Genomic DNA, 16,492 nt, shown 5'->3' with positions numbered 1-16,492 from the left:
TTTACGTCAAAATTCGCTCCACGACGCGACGGGCCATATGTCATACTACAGCAGAGAGGCCCGACAAGCGAAGTAGGACGCGCAGATAACACGGATGAAATCATAGGAACATTCCACGTATCTGCCTTATCACCTTTCGTAGGAGATGAAGATACTACACACGTGATACCGATCAGAAAGCGTGGTCGGCCAAGAAGAGAACCACGTTCCAATAGAATGTTTCTATGTATGGACTCTCCGCCGAGACGACTGTAGATCTATAGGGGGAGTCTGTAACATTCTACATTTAATTAATATTAGTCATATAACAATTATCATTTTAACAAACTAACGTAATATATTTACAAAATTTGCTGTACGTGAATATTTTTGTCAACAACGCACCAGAATACGCGTGACGTCACCAAAGAGAAAGTTTTACACATACAACGATGAGCGTAGGGTCCTACGCGGAGGCAAGATGCAGCATACGCACTAGCATAGGTACGACAAGGACGGAAAATTCTACTACGAATACTCACGATACCGTTAGACCTCAGGCGTACGGACAGAAAGGGATGACGAACTTATGCAATCCGCGTCATCCGTGTAAGCAAGCGATAAAATGTCTTAAGCCTATGAGTCAGTCTAAGTTAAAGAAAGATAAAAGATAAATACTATGATACATCCAACTTTGCCCTGTGACTCAGCGTGGGTGTGAAAAAGATAATAATATGTACACACTCTACGTCATCGGAGGAGAAATTTGTCATAGCCAATTACCGATGACCTCAAGCGAGATGAGTTCATCATAGACCAATGACCATCTCATCCCCGAAGATTTTGGCGAGATGAACCGACGACGAACCCCGAAACGACGCAAAGGAGCCTTCGGACGGACACGAAGGAAGACTCGGAACCACCACCCTCGCCAAAAAATCAACCCCACTACAAGAGTAGGAGTAGAAGGAATCATATAAAAAGCCTAGCAAAATCAGAAATATTATCAATAGTGTTTAGTTCGCCCGCGGCTATAAGCTTTATGGTTAAGATATTTCTCACTGAAATTATTAGCTAGTTGTTTCTAAACTCCATCGGTGGAAGAACCAACCCTGACCAACACTTGGGACTTCAGTCTAGTATTGAAGTTACAACGGTCCGGTAAAGCTGTTGTTAAAGAATTCTCACTGAGTTCTTAGCAACCTGACGCCCGAATCATCTTTGCTTTCACTGAGCCGAATTGATTCACCATCCAACGCGCTGTTTCTAAGTTTAATTAAGTGTCTGTATTATTTTATCGCATTTCTGTGAACCCACAAACAATATTTAATAAAGTTAATAGTTTTATAATTGTGTGTTTCTCATTTTAATAATAAAACTGTTACAATTGAAATATATTATTTCGAATAATAATACTTATCCATTTCAATATATTAGTATTTTGCGTAAAAAAGAATCGGAGTATATTATTGCGAATAATAATACTCATCCATTTCAATATATTAAAATTTTACGTAAAAAAGAATCGAAATATATTATTGCGAATAATAATACTCATCCATTTCAATATATTAGTATTTTGCGTAAAAAAGAATCGGAATATATTATTGCGAATAATAATACTCATCCATTTCAATATATTAGTATTTTGCGTAAAAAAGAATCGAAATATATTATTTCAAATAATAATACTTATCCATTTTAATATATTAGTATTTTGCGTAAAAAGAGTCGGAATATATTATTGCGAATAATAATGCTCATCCATTTCAATATATTGATATTTTGCGTAAAAAAGAATCGAAAAAAATTATTTCGAATAATAATACTCATTCATTTTAATATATTAGTATTTTGCGTAAAAAAGAATCGAAATATATTATTGCGAATAATAATACTCATCCATTTCAATATATTAGTAATTTTTGTAAAAAAGAAACGGAATATATTATTACGAATAATAATACCCATCCATTTCAATATATTAATATTTTGCGTAAAAAAGAATTGAAATATATTATTTCGAAAAATAATACTTATTCAATTCAGTATGTTAGTATTTTGCGTAAAAAAGAATCGGATTATATTATTGCGAATAATAATACTCATTCATTTCAATATATTAGTATTTTGCGTAAAAAAGAATCGAAATATATATTTCGAATAATAATACTTATCCATTTTAATATATTAGTATTTTGCGTAAAAAAGAATCGGAATATAATATTGCGAATAATAATACTCATCCATTTCAATATATTAGTATTTTGCGTAAAAAAGAATCGAAATATATTATTGCGAATAATAATACTCATCCATTTCAATTTATTAATATTTTGCGTAAAAAAGAATCGAAATATATTATTTCCAATAATAATAATACTCATCCATTTCAATATATTAGTATTTTGCGTAAAAAAGAATCGAAATATAATAAACGCAAAATACTAATATATTGAAATTGATGAATATTATTATTTGAAATAATTATATTTTTTGATTCTTTTTTACGTAAAATACTAATATATTGAAATTGGTGAGTACTTATACTTATATATTGGTGAGTGATACTATATATTGAAATAATCATACTTCGATTGTTGAATATGTTTTTATAAAACATTTAAGGTACTTTAAAAAGCCATTTCATTTTACATAGGAGTCATAAATAAACATCTTCATTTATTAGTGTAGTCATATTCATTTTGGGTTTTTGAGCTTTAAATTCTGAGACTAATGACCCTTCGGGATCATTTTTTGACACTTCTTTGAACAATTATGACCATAGAGAGACTATTGCTTTGCATTTGGCAATGAGTAGTGTTAATAGTTGGTCGATGAGTGGTTATTATAGATTACGCTGTCGATTCTTTTTGAGTACTATCGAAAAAAAAGAATCGATATTGGCAAATAGATCGAGCTAAAAAATCGATAGCAAAAGTACTCACTATCGACCGCAAAGTATCGATATTTACTCAGTACTCGATATTTCGTTCTAACACTAGTTATGTGCGGCTTTTCCACGACATTTCAAATATCGTTTTAATTAAGGATGATGCACAATTGTACAGTAGTTCAACAATTATTGTGAGTATTTATAGGTAGAGATACTCAATTCAATATATTCTTATATATTATATATTATATTTATTTAAGAAAATCTTTAAGATATTATTTAATATATTTATGACTAACTTAGTATACTTACATTTCTATACATTGTTGTAGCATGAATAGAAATCATATACCAATATACTATTATTATGTATATTTTTTATCAATCTATTTTATATTAATTTAGTGATAATTGTATAAAATATCAATCACATAATATTCTTGTGCAATATATAAATTATATATATATATATATATATATATATATATATGAATATATAATTATTCAAAAGATAAATGTATATACCTTGTGTTTTATTAAAAATGTATTTCAAAGAAATATTCCAAATGCAGAATTTATCAAGTCGCGCGGCGAGTAGTTGCAAATGAGAGGCGGCTTACACGGGTGTCATATGAGCGCGAGCGTGTACTTTCCTAGGTTTTTTCTATTTTTCAATGTGTTTTACCACATGAAATAAAACAAAATTTAAGACAGTAAAAAAAATTGAATAGCCTTTCTAATGATACTAATTAACAATTAGTCCAAACAACCGCACTAACAAAAAATTCAAAAGAAAAACTTATTTTTACATTTACTTGCAATAAAAAATAATTATTAAACAATATTTGTTATTAATCATATAGTACACACCGATGTGAATAGGATTCCGTTATTTCCGTTATAGGGGCCACTTTCACATATTTTCAGTGATATCTCGGCCAAATGATGAGCTACGAATTTGAAATTTGGTATATCGGATTGTCTCGAAAATATCTATAAAATGCCGTCAAGATTATTTAAATACCAGTGTGGGGCCAATTCTGTATGGAAACACGCCCATACCGTTTATAAATTACCGGTATTTTTATTATCTTAAATAAACGTAAACAAAATTGAAAGTTACTAGTACAAATATAAAAAAATGTATATACAACTACAACTATATTCAACTAAACAATAAAAATAATAAAATGAATCAATAAGTTTAATTTTTTAAACAATAATTTAACAAAATTATATCCAATTTAATTAATTCATTATCACTATCGAGTATATTGAGTACTTTTCACCAAAAACAAACGTATGAGTAAGAAAGACCAAAAACTCATAAAAGATCATATTACATTATTATAATAAACTGTATTGTCTGTATCCGATGTGTTAAATTAGCATAATCTCCAATATTTAAAAAAATAATTTTCTACACTAATTTAAGATCGGATACTTTGTCAAGATAAATAATAAGTTACTATAATTGTTGAATATTGTTATTTAAAACAATGTGATGCTTCTATAGTATTTTCAAACTTCGAAACGTTTTTAAAAAATAATATTTTAAAATTGAAATAAGATGCAAAAATATTCAGTAATTATCATAATTATTATGTATAAAGTTAGAAAAAAATAAAGATTACGCAGATGTAATCTGTATGATATAAAATATTTTGGCGCAAATATCACTTGAAAAATCCTTACATTTTTACATAAGATAAAAGAAACATCATTATCTATCAGTCCAATTCTATTTATTGTATCACGATATGAAGCCCTTAGTAAAGCAATAAATATTCAGTTTAATGACAAGTTGAGATAATATTTGACAATTGTTTATCCTATAAAATCACTTGAAGATATAGCTGTTTATGCGATTATGGAATTTGAAGAAAAATTTGTTCCGAGAAATTTAAACTTTAGTGTATTATGTATCAAATAACGCTTATGTAAAAATACCGAAAATACCGGTATTTTTGGGGTATATACTTGTGAAAATACCGCCGAAGAATCGGGCGATTTACCGGTAATTCGGTATACCGGTATAACAAAGATTTCCCCATGGAAGGGTGGTAAGGACGAAGGTGGGAAATTTCACAAGTGGAGGATGTAGCATAACCTGTGGAGTTCCACAAGGTTCTTTATTAGGACTTTTTTATATCTATTATACACCAATAACCTTAAAGACGCAAAATTAAAGGAAAGATACATATTATATGCAGACGATTCTGCCATAGTATATGCAAATAAGGATGAAAAAAGACTCGAAGATACTATAAACACGGACATGAAAATATACACCGTGTGGCTAACTGAAAATAAACTAACAATTAACATCGATAAAACAAAGTACATATATTTCAAACATAAAAAAATACCGAGAACACTAAACTAAATAATAAAGTAAATAATAGAGAAATAGAGGAAGTGGAAAGCATAAAATACTTAGGACTGATATTAAATGAAAAACTGACATGGACAGAACATATAAACAAAATAAAAAGAAAGATAGGAACATTAACAGGGGCATTGAAAATGATCCACTCTTTGGGCAAAAAAAATAAAATACTATTTCTTAAAACGCAAATAATACCTATAATTTTATATGGAATAACAACATGGAGCCAAACAACTGAAGCTAACCTAAATGACATACAGAGAATAATGAATAAAACCATAAAAATAGCATATAATTTTCCACATCTAACACCTACCAAATACTTACAGAGAGAAACAAATAATCATTCACTAAATAACATAATGAAAATAGAGAAATGCAAACTAATACACAAAATGAAATTTAACCGAATTAAAACAAGTGCAACAACAGACATAAATCAAGATATACATGAACACTACACTAGACAACACAACAATTTTCACATTGAACACAATAAAAAGAAGAATTTGAGAGAAAATGTCATATGGAGTGCTAGCAAAATATATAATAAATTGCCAAACGATATTGAGATGATAAATGATGACGATAAATTTAAAAGAAAAATAAAGAAATACTATAAGGAAATTGAAGACAAAGAAGACTGAAGAGTTATGTATAAAGATATTTTAATTATATATAGATATTATATTAATGAAATAGTCAAATGAAATGTATATATTATATGAAAACTGTTTTTCATAATCGCTCATACCAGGCACCTCTGCCTGACTGAGATATGAAAATAATGTATATACATAAATAAATAAAAAAAAAACTGATTTATTTTCGAACTGATTTTTTGAAAAAAAAATTTTGAAAACAAAAATATTTTGAAACAATTTTTTTTCCAAAATCAATTATTTTGTTAGAACAAGCAGAAATATCTTTGAATCATTTAAATCGGACGCTTAGTTCTCTCAAAAACTGCAATTTTTTTAACATTTAGCTCTGTATCTTCGAAATGGCTGGGCCTACCTTTGCCAAAAACTAATAACCATTTATTCCAATCATTACTAATTGAATCCTTTTTAGATCATTCAAATCGGATACTCCGTTCTCTCAATATCTCGATTTATATTTTCGGCACTCTTTGCTCTTCATCTCCGTAACTGCTGGACCTGCCTTCGGCAAAAACTAATCAGCACATTTCCCTATCAATAGGAATCGAATGTTTTTTGAACCATTCAAATCGGTTGATCCGTGCGCCCGAAAACGTGACCGAAAAATTGTTTCCTTACATACATACACACATCCATTATATCTGAGGAATAAAAAACTTTTCAAAAACCTTCAAAACGTCGAGAAATGTAAAAATTTTCAATTTCGATTTTTGGACGATTACAATAACGTACCCTGCAAGACGTTAATAATAATTCTATGGTATCAGAATGTTCACAATTGTAAATTTTTAACAACGCATGTAACATGCATAATAATTATTAAGATATCATAATTATGTACTGACTGTTCTGAGTCTAAAATAAAAATGTTTTTGATCTTTTTTTAAACTTAACACACACACACACACACACACACATATATATATATATATATATATATATATATATATATATATATATATATAATAAAATTGTTTCATTGGGCATCCATCCAGTAATTAAAAAACAGTTTTAATGAAAAATGTTTTTATTTAAAGAACATACGTTTCGGGTCTTGATTTGACCCATCTTCAGTGCATACAAATAAACTTCGAAAAACAACACAAAAACACAAAATTGCACGAAAAAATAAATAAATATGAAATAAAAAATTGATGAAACGTCGAGTTATGAAAAATTTTAAAAAATTGTAAAATTAAAATAAATAATATATTTTATTATAAAAAAGCTTATTCCAAACGAACATGTTGTTAGTTTGGAAATTGTATTACAAGTACAATACAATTTCCAAACTAACAACATGTTGTTTTCCAAAGTTTATTTGTATGCACTGAAGATGGGTCAAATCAAGACCCGAAACGTATGTTCTTTAAATAAAAACATTTTTCATTAAAACTGTTTTTTAATTACTGGATGGATGCCCAATGAAACAATTTTATTATATTATTTCACCATCTGAAGAAAAACCTCTCGCTTATATATATATATATATATATATATATATATATATATATATATATATATATATATATATATATATATATATATATATATATATATATAAACATAATAGATGCGTGTGTATGTGCGTGCATAATTAGTTAAGTTCAAATATGTTATGTACATTTTATGACGTCAATTTAATTAATAAAACTGTCAAATATGTCAGAACTTTCAATTTTTTGTTAATTTTGATTTTTAGTATTTATTCTATTTGTGGCGGTTTGCTGGTATTGTGATCTAGATTTGATTATGGAAATATGAGAAAAGAAATTGAATTAGTTCAATAAATCATTTAGAAACTTCAATATTGTGCGCTGTAAAGTAGTAAGTATGTCATAATAAATTAGTTTATATAAAACTAGGCACAATTATATATATATATATATATATATATATATATATATATATATATATATATATATATATATATAATTTTTTTCTAGTATCATTTTATTATTCAGAAATTTTATTTATATTATTTATTAATTTTATTTTTATTATTATTTGCTTTTATTTTATATTAAATCATCATACTACGGATATTATTTTCATATAAATTCTATCCTTTGCACTCTTATTTATTTAAATTTATCTTATTATTTATCAATATTGCTGGATGTTAATTATTTAACAGTTGTAATAAATCTTGTAATTAAATATATATATATATATATATATATATATATATATATATATATATATATATATATATATATATATATATATATATATATGTATATATATTATATGAATATATGTTTATATTTCTTTGTCTAACCTTTATAAATGATTATAATTCCAGAAGTTATTAAGTTCATCCCATTGTACTTGTGGTTCAAAATGCGTTTATTAAAACTCTGGTTCCATTAATGTGGTCACACTTATCACAAATCATCCCATAATTTCTAGATTTTGCCTCTGTTACAATAAAATATTAAAACTATTTCAATAGGTGCCGCTGTAAGTAACATGCAAACTAAATTACAATCAGACGAATTCTTACAACGGAGTATGCTTGTGATTCCCCTTCCACAATCATTGGCGACAGTATCAAACTGTAATTATCTCAAGTTATTAGAAACGCATTTATAAAACATTGTGTGTCTGTCAGATAAATGAAGAATTATAGTTAATTTCCATTTTTTTTTTACTACAGGCAAAATCTTGTGACTGCAAATTATTATTCGAAAACAAATATAAAGTTAATTCATATTTAACACATTTAAGCACCAGATTCCAATCATGCAAGACATATAAAATATAGAGTTACACAAAATAAATTGTTACAATGGTTATTTAAAACAGATTCTCAAATCTACTGAACACTCATATGAAATTTTGTAAAAATTAGCTCAGCCGTTTCGGAGAAGTATGAAAAGGAACTTTGTGACACTCAAATTTTATATATAAGATATGTATATATCATATATATGATGATAGTTTTGTATATATATATATATATATATATATATATATATATATATATATATGTTAATAAAACTATAAATCACCATCCAAAAAAATATCATATATTTATATATATATACTAAATACCCACTATACTATACTAAGTACCCACATCTGCATTTTTTTCATATAATATTTACACCGTTCAGTTAAAAATAATAATTATTGTTTTTCGAATTACTATTTACACAAATATGAGTGATGTTAAATGTAGATCTGCTTCAAATAAAATTATAATTCTCAATTCTCACTTTAATTATCTCTTTAACAAATATTAAAATATGTTCAACAAAATTGTATATTAAAATTTATACATTGCAATTAATAGAACAAATTTATTTCCAATAGCTCAATTTATTTTAATGCCAAGGGTTATCCAATAATATTAGTCATACCTGTAGATGTGGCTGTGTAAATGAATGATTTTTTGATCACTCACGACTAAAACATTAATTTTCCAAATTTATCTCACAAAAAATCATCTGCCTTTGTGATTTATAGCACAAGATATACATATTGGAAATTGATGTCTTTTAAAAGGTATAACATATTCAGAAAGAATTCGCGGTATAGGTACAATATCACCTTGAATTTTTCTACCCTAAAATAATTGCTTCAAAAATGTTGCCTATAATTTTTATAATTTCGTACCATATTTTAACTGGCTTTTAATAATTTTAATATCTAAATTACATTTTTCTCACAAATTCAATTCAATATACATAGTTCAATATTTGAAGAAAATTAATTTGTTAAATCCTGTTCATATATGCTCTATACAACCTACGATAAACAAAATTATTACAGTAAATGGAGAGGAAAAAAGCGTGTGCTCTGCGTATTTTTTTACTATGCTCCAATTTGCTTGATATTTTGGAAATAGGCTAATCTTAATTTCTCAGAAGTGAAAACAACTTGCACTCCTTCACCATTCCCGGCATTAATTGGATTATAACTCTTTTAATTCTGATTTCATGAGAAGTTCTAATATACTATTTTAAAGGAAATTAAATGACCTACAACTTTCTCTATCATAAATTTAACCATAACTTCTCTTATTTTGAAACGGCGAAAGGTTAAAGGGCTTGAAAGATACTCTGGTTTACAGCCGCGCACTCTTTAAACAGTTATAACTCTATCAATATTTGTGTAACAAAAAAATAATAAAAAGCAATAATTAAAAAACCCTTGAATTTCAGAGATATAATAACAAAAAAATGTTTGTATTTTAATGGATTTTTTTCATGAAATCATGAGTTTTTTGAAAATCGTTTGTACTAAAGTTATGGTATTTTCTAGAATCCATCAAGACTTCTTAAACCAAGTTAATTCTAGATGGAATACGATTATTTTTAATTTTGGTGGAAATGGCACTTATAAACTATTTCATTCAAATAAAAAAAAACATTGTATACGTCTTTTATTTGCATGATAGCTCACGCATTTTGCATGCAGAAATACTCATTATAAAGCTTATTTTGAGGACTATAAAACCCCATTTTCATATCTAGCTTAATATTGTTCCTAGAATACTAGAAAACAGTGATTTATCAAGATATTAATTAGGATATTAATTTATATAATTTTGGTTATTTCATTATTTTTGTTAAAATGTATATTTCTGAAAATATTAGCAAACAACGCTTTTGATTTTTCTTTAATGTTTAGTTAAAAAATAATCATCTGTCAAATTAAATTTTAATATAGGGTATGTAATTACATTGAACTGACATTTCACAACCGTGAGACGCATGCGCAGAAATGCATCACCTGTCAGACGCATTTTGACTCTATTTTATTATATTATTTTAATTTTTTGCACATCTCAGCTGCTTTTTGGCAATAACAATGTATTCATTACATTTTTCTCATTCATAATCAAAAATATATTATATTTTAATATTGTAATATTAATGACAGTCTTAACTTGTTTTTAATGTCAAACAATGCTTCAAATATTTTCAAGGTCAAACAATGATAAGTGTTTTTTTATAATTTTTTCCATTTATTTCTACAATCTAACTATATTTTTATGAATCCCAAACAAACTTCAGGAAAATTCATGAAAATCTGAATTATAGTTTAGGAGGATTAACCATTCATACATAGTTACAGAAGAATTTTATATATAAGATATATATTTTGAAATATGTGAGTTTGGTGTTGATATATATTTTGATGAGTTATTTAGAATCGGGCAGTAACACCAAGTAAAAAAACTAAAGTAGTTTTGAAATACTTTATTTATCCATACGTTTTGGTCTTTATCGAGACCGTCATTCAGTGAAAAAACTAAAAGATTTTATATGATGTAGGAGGAAAATAATATAAAGTTATAGAACTTATATATAAATACTTACAGAAACTAATTATACAAAAATACATTACACTATTACACTGTGATAAACCAAGCTATAAATAACTGGAACATTTAAACTAATTATTTTTTTACTATTTTTGGTTACATTCTAGTGTGTACAGATTGTTTAACGTCTAAATACTGAATGAATTGTATTTACAAATTTTGCGAAAGTTTAAAAAGACTGGTAAACATATGTTTTTAGTAAAATAATAAAATAATAAAAAATACACGCTTCATTCAGTTTTTGTGGTGTTTTGAAATGGTCAAGGATTATTTTATAGTCATTGCAAAGCGAATTGTTGTCCAATCTTTTATTTATGGCCGACTCATTGTATAAAGAAATTAGACATCCTTCGCTAAATCTTCTTTTAAATAAATTATTTTCAAAATGTAGGATCGTGGGATTGGAAAAATCAATGTTATGTTTGAGCTGATTAATGTGATCCGTTAAATGTGTTTTATTCTGGTTCTTATTTTTGGAGTTATTTTTGTGTTGTTTTGACTGGTTTCACCTATATAGACGCAATTACAATCTAGGCAATTAAGCTTATAGACTAGATTACTTAGGATTCTTGGGTTAAATTTCGATTTTAATTTTGTAAAAAGAGTTGAAAAAGTATTTTCGGAAGTACAAACTACTCTAATATTTTTTTTACTGAAAAGTTTTCTCCACGGGTAATGTAATTCTTTAATGAAAGGTAAACTTATAGTTCCAAAGTAGTTTTCAAGGTTTGGATTTTCAATTGAATTATTGTGACGGTTTTGAAGATATAGGATTTTTTTTTGTTATGGATTGGATGAGGTGTTGTGGGTAGGAGTTTTTGGTTAGGATTTGTGCAATGAGAGAAAGATTTTTTCTTGAAAATTTATTGTGTGATAATAATAATGCGTGGTCTATTAAGTTTATGATTGTGCCCATTTTGATAGAGAAGAGGTTGTAAGAATGGTAATTAAGATACCGGCCTGAGTATGTTGGTTTGTGATACCAATCAGTTATTATATTATTATTTTCGCGAAAGAGTTGAACATCTAAGAAACTGATATATTCATTATTTTGTAATTAAGAAGTGAATTGTAGGTGTTGATTGTAGGCATTAAAAGAATTTACAAGAGTTGTTGTGTCACTGTTTGGGATGCATGTTATTATGTCATCAGCATATCGGTAGTAAAAAATTTGTTTATTTTAGGAATTTAAAATTGTGGATTCTATGTGTTGAAGGGCTATGTCAGCTAAAGATGGGGAGGCTGGAGATCTCATTGGTGTACCAAATGTTTGGATATAGAATTTACTATTGAACTCAAAATATGTGTTGAAAATTAAAATTTTTATTGTTTCTCGAAACCAGTGTAGGGAAATTGTGGTATGGAAGGATATATCATGCCATTTTTTAGTTATGGCTTCAAGAATAAGGTCTAATAAAACGTTTGTAAATAATGATTCTACGTCTAAACTGATTGAAACGTTATCATTCGGAACTGTAATTTGTTTAAGTTTTTTGACAAACTCTAAAGAATTTTTTATGTTTGGTGACAGGAGTTATGGAATTGTTTATATATTTTGATAATTTGTAATGTGGTGAGTTAATGTCTGATACAATTCAAAACTTTATCTAGGTAATTTGGGTTACATTTCGATTTTAATTTTGTAAAAAAAAGTTGAAAAACTGTTTTTGGAAGTACAAACTACTCTAATATTATTTTTACTGAAAAGTTTTCTTCACGGGTAATGTAATTCTTCAATGAAAGGTAAACTTATAGTATCAACACCAAACTCACATAATTCAAAATATAATTCCTGGGCAAGGACATTTACTAAAATTATTCTGTACAATTCTGATCATAGATTCACAGTACCATTACAACCACAAGAAACAAGTTTCAAAGAAGCAACATAAGAAATTTCAAGATAAACAAGATAATAACGCAACCGATAATCTATTTTACAAAATCATACAAAAACACTACGATTTTTAAACTATGTCACAATTCAAAGCTATCTCCAAACTTAATTCCAAATTAACTATCAATAATAAACATATTTTCTTACTAAGATGTCGTAAAGAGAAAATTATTCCAACTTTTTATCAAATTAAACTTAATAAATTTGAACATCTCAATTATTATCATAAGTTAACTAGTTTTAGTTTAAGACTCATGTCTCTCTCAATAGAAAATTGTATTAAAATTGATCTTAGTTTGAAAACAATAGTCGAGCGATTAACGAATTGGTTGTCAAAAGTAGTTGAAATCGAAATTCTAAATAACTTCTTTTATTTTTAAAACCTCAGAAATAATAAACTTTCATCAAAACTTAAAAATTCTTATAAAAACAAATATGAAAAATTATATCAACGAAAATCACATTAGACGATAGCACCATAAATAAATGGTCAAAGAATTTTTCAAACATTGACCCTGAAAGGTTACGCTATATTTTTGCTCTAGGCCCGAATTTTGCGGTTCCTATCAATTCTCACAAATTCAATTTCATTAAAATTATCAGTAACTTAAAAAATTGTTTACAACAAATTAAAGAATCTAAATATCAAAATTTAACCAGATCCATCTTTTGCAAAAAACTAATCTCATTTACAAAATCCTCATGCACAAACCTTGACTATAACTATATCTTAAAAGATCTGAAACAATGTAAACTTTTTGTGAAAAATAATCCTGAAATCATTGTTACTAGAGCCGTTAAAGGAAACGTAACCGTTGTGTTAAACAAAAAAGATTACCTAGATAAAGTTTCGAATTTACTCTCAGACAAAAAAAACTTACAACATCGCTGAGAAGATCACATCACAGATCACATAAACCGTAGTTGCCACAAGTTTATCGACAAACTCGTTACTAATAAACAGTTACCCAAAGACATAGCTTCAAATTAAAAAACTTACATCCTTAACACCCAAGATTATACTGTCTTCCCAAAATCCATAAACCTGACTTACCTTTCCGTCCTATTGTATCAGACATTAGCTCACCACTTTACAAATTATCAAGATATATAAACAATTCCATAATTCCTGTCACCAAACAATCCCCATTTCACATAAAAAATTCTTTCGAGTTTGTCGAAAAACTTAAACAAATTACAGTTCCAAATGATAACGTTTTAATTAGTTTAGACGTAGTATCATTATTTACAAACGTTCCATTAGACCTTATTCTTGAAGCCATTACTCAAAAATGGCATGATATATCCTTCCATACCACAATTTCCCTACACTGGTTTCGAGAAACAATACAATTTTTAATTTCCAACACATATTATGAGTTCAATAGTAAATTCTATTTCCAAACGTTTCGTACACCAATGGTATCCTAAGTCTCCCCATCTTTAGATGAAATAGCCCTTCAACACATAGAATCCACAATTTTAAATTCCTACAATAAACAATTTTATTACTTCCGATATGTTGATGACATAATAACATGCATTCCAAACAGTGACACAACAACTCTCGTAAATTCTTTTAATGCCTACAACCAACACCTATAATTCACTTCTGAATTAGAAAATAATAAATCTATGAGTTCCTTAGATGTCCAACTTTTTCGCGAAAATAATAATATAATAACTGATTGGTATCAAAAACCAACATACTCAGGTCGTTATCTTAATTACCATTCTTACCACCCCCTCTCTATCAAAATAGGCACAATCATAAACTTAATAGACCACGCATTATTATTATCACACAGTAAATTTTTAAGAAAGAATCTCTCATTTCACAAATCCTAACATAAAACTCCTACCCACAACACCTCATCCAATCCATAACAAAAAATATAATCCTATATCTCCAAAACCGTCACAATAATTCAATTGAAAATCCAAACCTTGAAAACTACTTTGGAACTATAAGTTTACTTTTCATTAAAGAATTACATTACACGTGGAGAAAACTTTTCAGTAAAAATAATATTAGAGTAGTTTGTACTTCCAAAAACACTTTTTCAACTTGATTTTACAAAATTAAAATTGAAATTTTAATCCTAAGTAATCTAGTTTATAAGCTTAATTGCCTAGATTGTAATTGCGTCTACATAGGTGAAACCGGTCAAAACTTGCACAAAAGAGCATCACAACACAAAAATAACTCTAAAAATAATAACCAGTATAAAACACAACTAACGGATCACATTAATCAGCTGAAACATAACATTGATTTTTCCAATCCTACGATCCTACATTTCGAAAATAATTTATTTAAAAGAGGATTTAGCGAAGGATACCTAATATCTTTATACAATGAGTCGGCCATAAATGATAGATTGGACAACAATTCGCTTTGCAATGACTATAAAATAATCCTTGACCATTTTCATAACACCACCATATCTGAATGAAGCGTGTATTTTTTTATTATTTTATTATTTTACTGAAAACATATGTTTGCCAGTCTTTTTAAACTTTCTTTTTTAAAAAATAATTAGTTTAAATGTTCCATATATTAAAAGCTTGGTTTATCACAGTGTAATAGTGTAGTGTATTTTTGTATAATTAATTTCTGTAAGTATTTATATATAAGTTCTATAACTTTATATTATTTTCCTCCTACATCATATAAAATCTTTTAGTGTTTCGACTGAATGACGGTCTCAATGAAGACCGAAACGTATGGATAAATAAAGTATTTCAAAACTACTTTAGTTTTTCTACTTGGTGTTACTGCCCGATTCTAAATAACTCATCAAAATAAGATATATATATATATATATATATATATATATATATATATATATATATATATATATATATATGGCGGAATGAACACCATATGACAGATGTCAGTTGAATGACGTCAATTGATGACAATGGCGGAATGAACACCATATGACAGATGTCAGTTGAATAACGTCAATCGATATATGGCGGAATGAACACCATATGACAGATGTCAGTTGAATGACGTCAATTGATGACAATGGCGGAATGAACACCATATGACAGATGTCAGTTGAATAACGTCAATTGATGACAAAACTAAATTATATTGGGCTACGTTGATTCGGATCTGGCATCAAGCAAGCTATAACGATCTGATTGTTTTTATACGATCGAATATTATTGTCGCGCTTTTTAAAACGATCGAAAATATTGTATCGAGTTTTTTGCCAACGAGCGTTTTCTCGTGATCGAAATTTAGATTTGATTTAATGTAATATCAACATCTTTATCAATTGAGACATTAATAAACACTCATTATCGAGTTGAAATAAAATTA

At 27.4% G+C, this 16,492-nt stretch overlaps 1 pseudogene; it reads right to left on the bottom strand.

The window, feature by feature from the left end:
* LOC113371434 overlaps positions 1–8,386 on the bottom strand; it is a 155,975-nt pseudogene extending 147,589 nt beyond the window's left edge.
* Positions 8,387–16,492: the final 8,106 nt, after the last annotated feature.

This window comes from Ctenocephalides felis, unplaced genomic scaffold, assembly GCF_003426905.1.
Source record: "Ctenocephalides felis isolate EL2017-DRISC unplaced genomic scaffold, ASM342690v1 CF-g0.4_SCAFFOLD_01492, whole genome shotgun sequence".
Classification (NCBI taxonomy): domain Eukaryota; kingdom Metazoa; phylum Arthropoda; class Insecta; order Siphonaptera; family Pulicidae; genus Ctenocephalides; species Ctenocephalides felis.
This window is presented reverse-complemented; position numbering and strand designations above follow the sequence as displayed.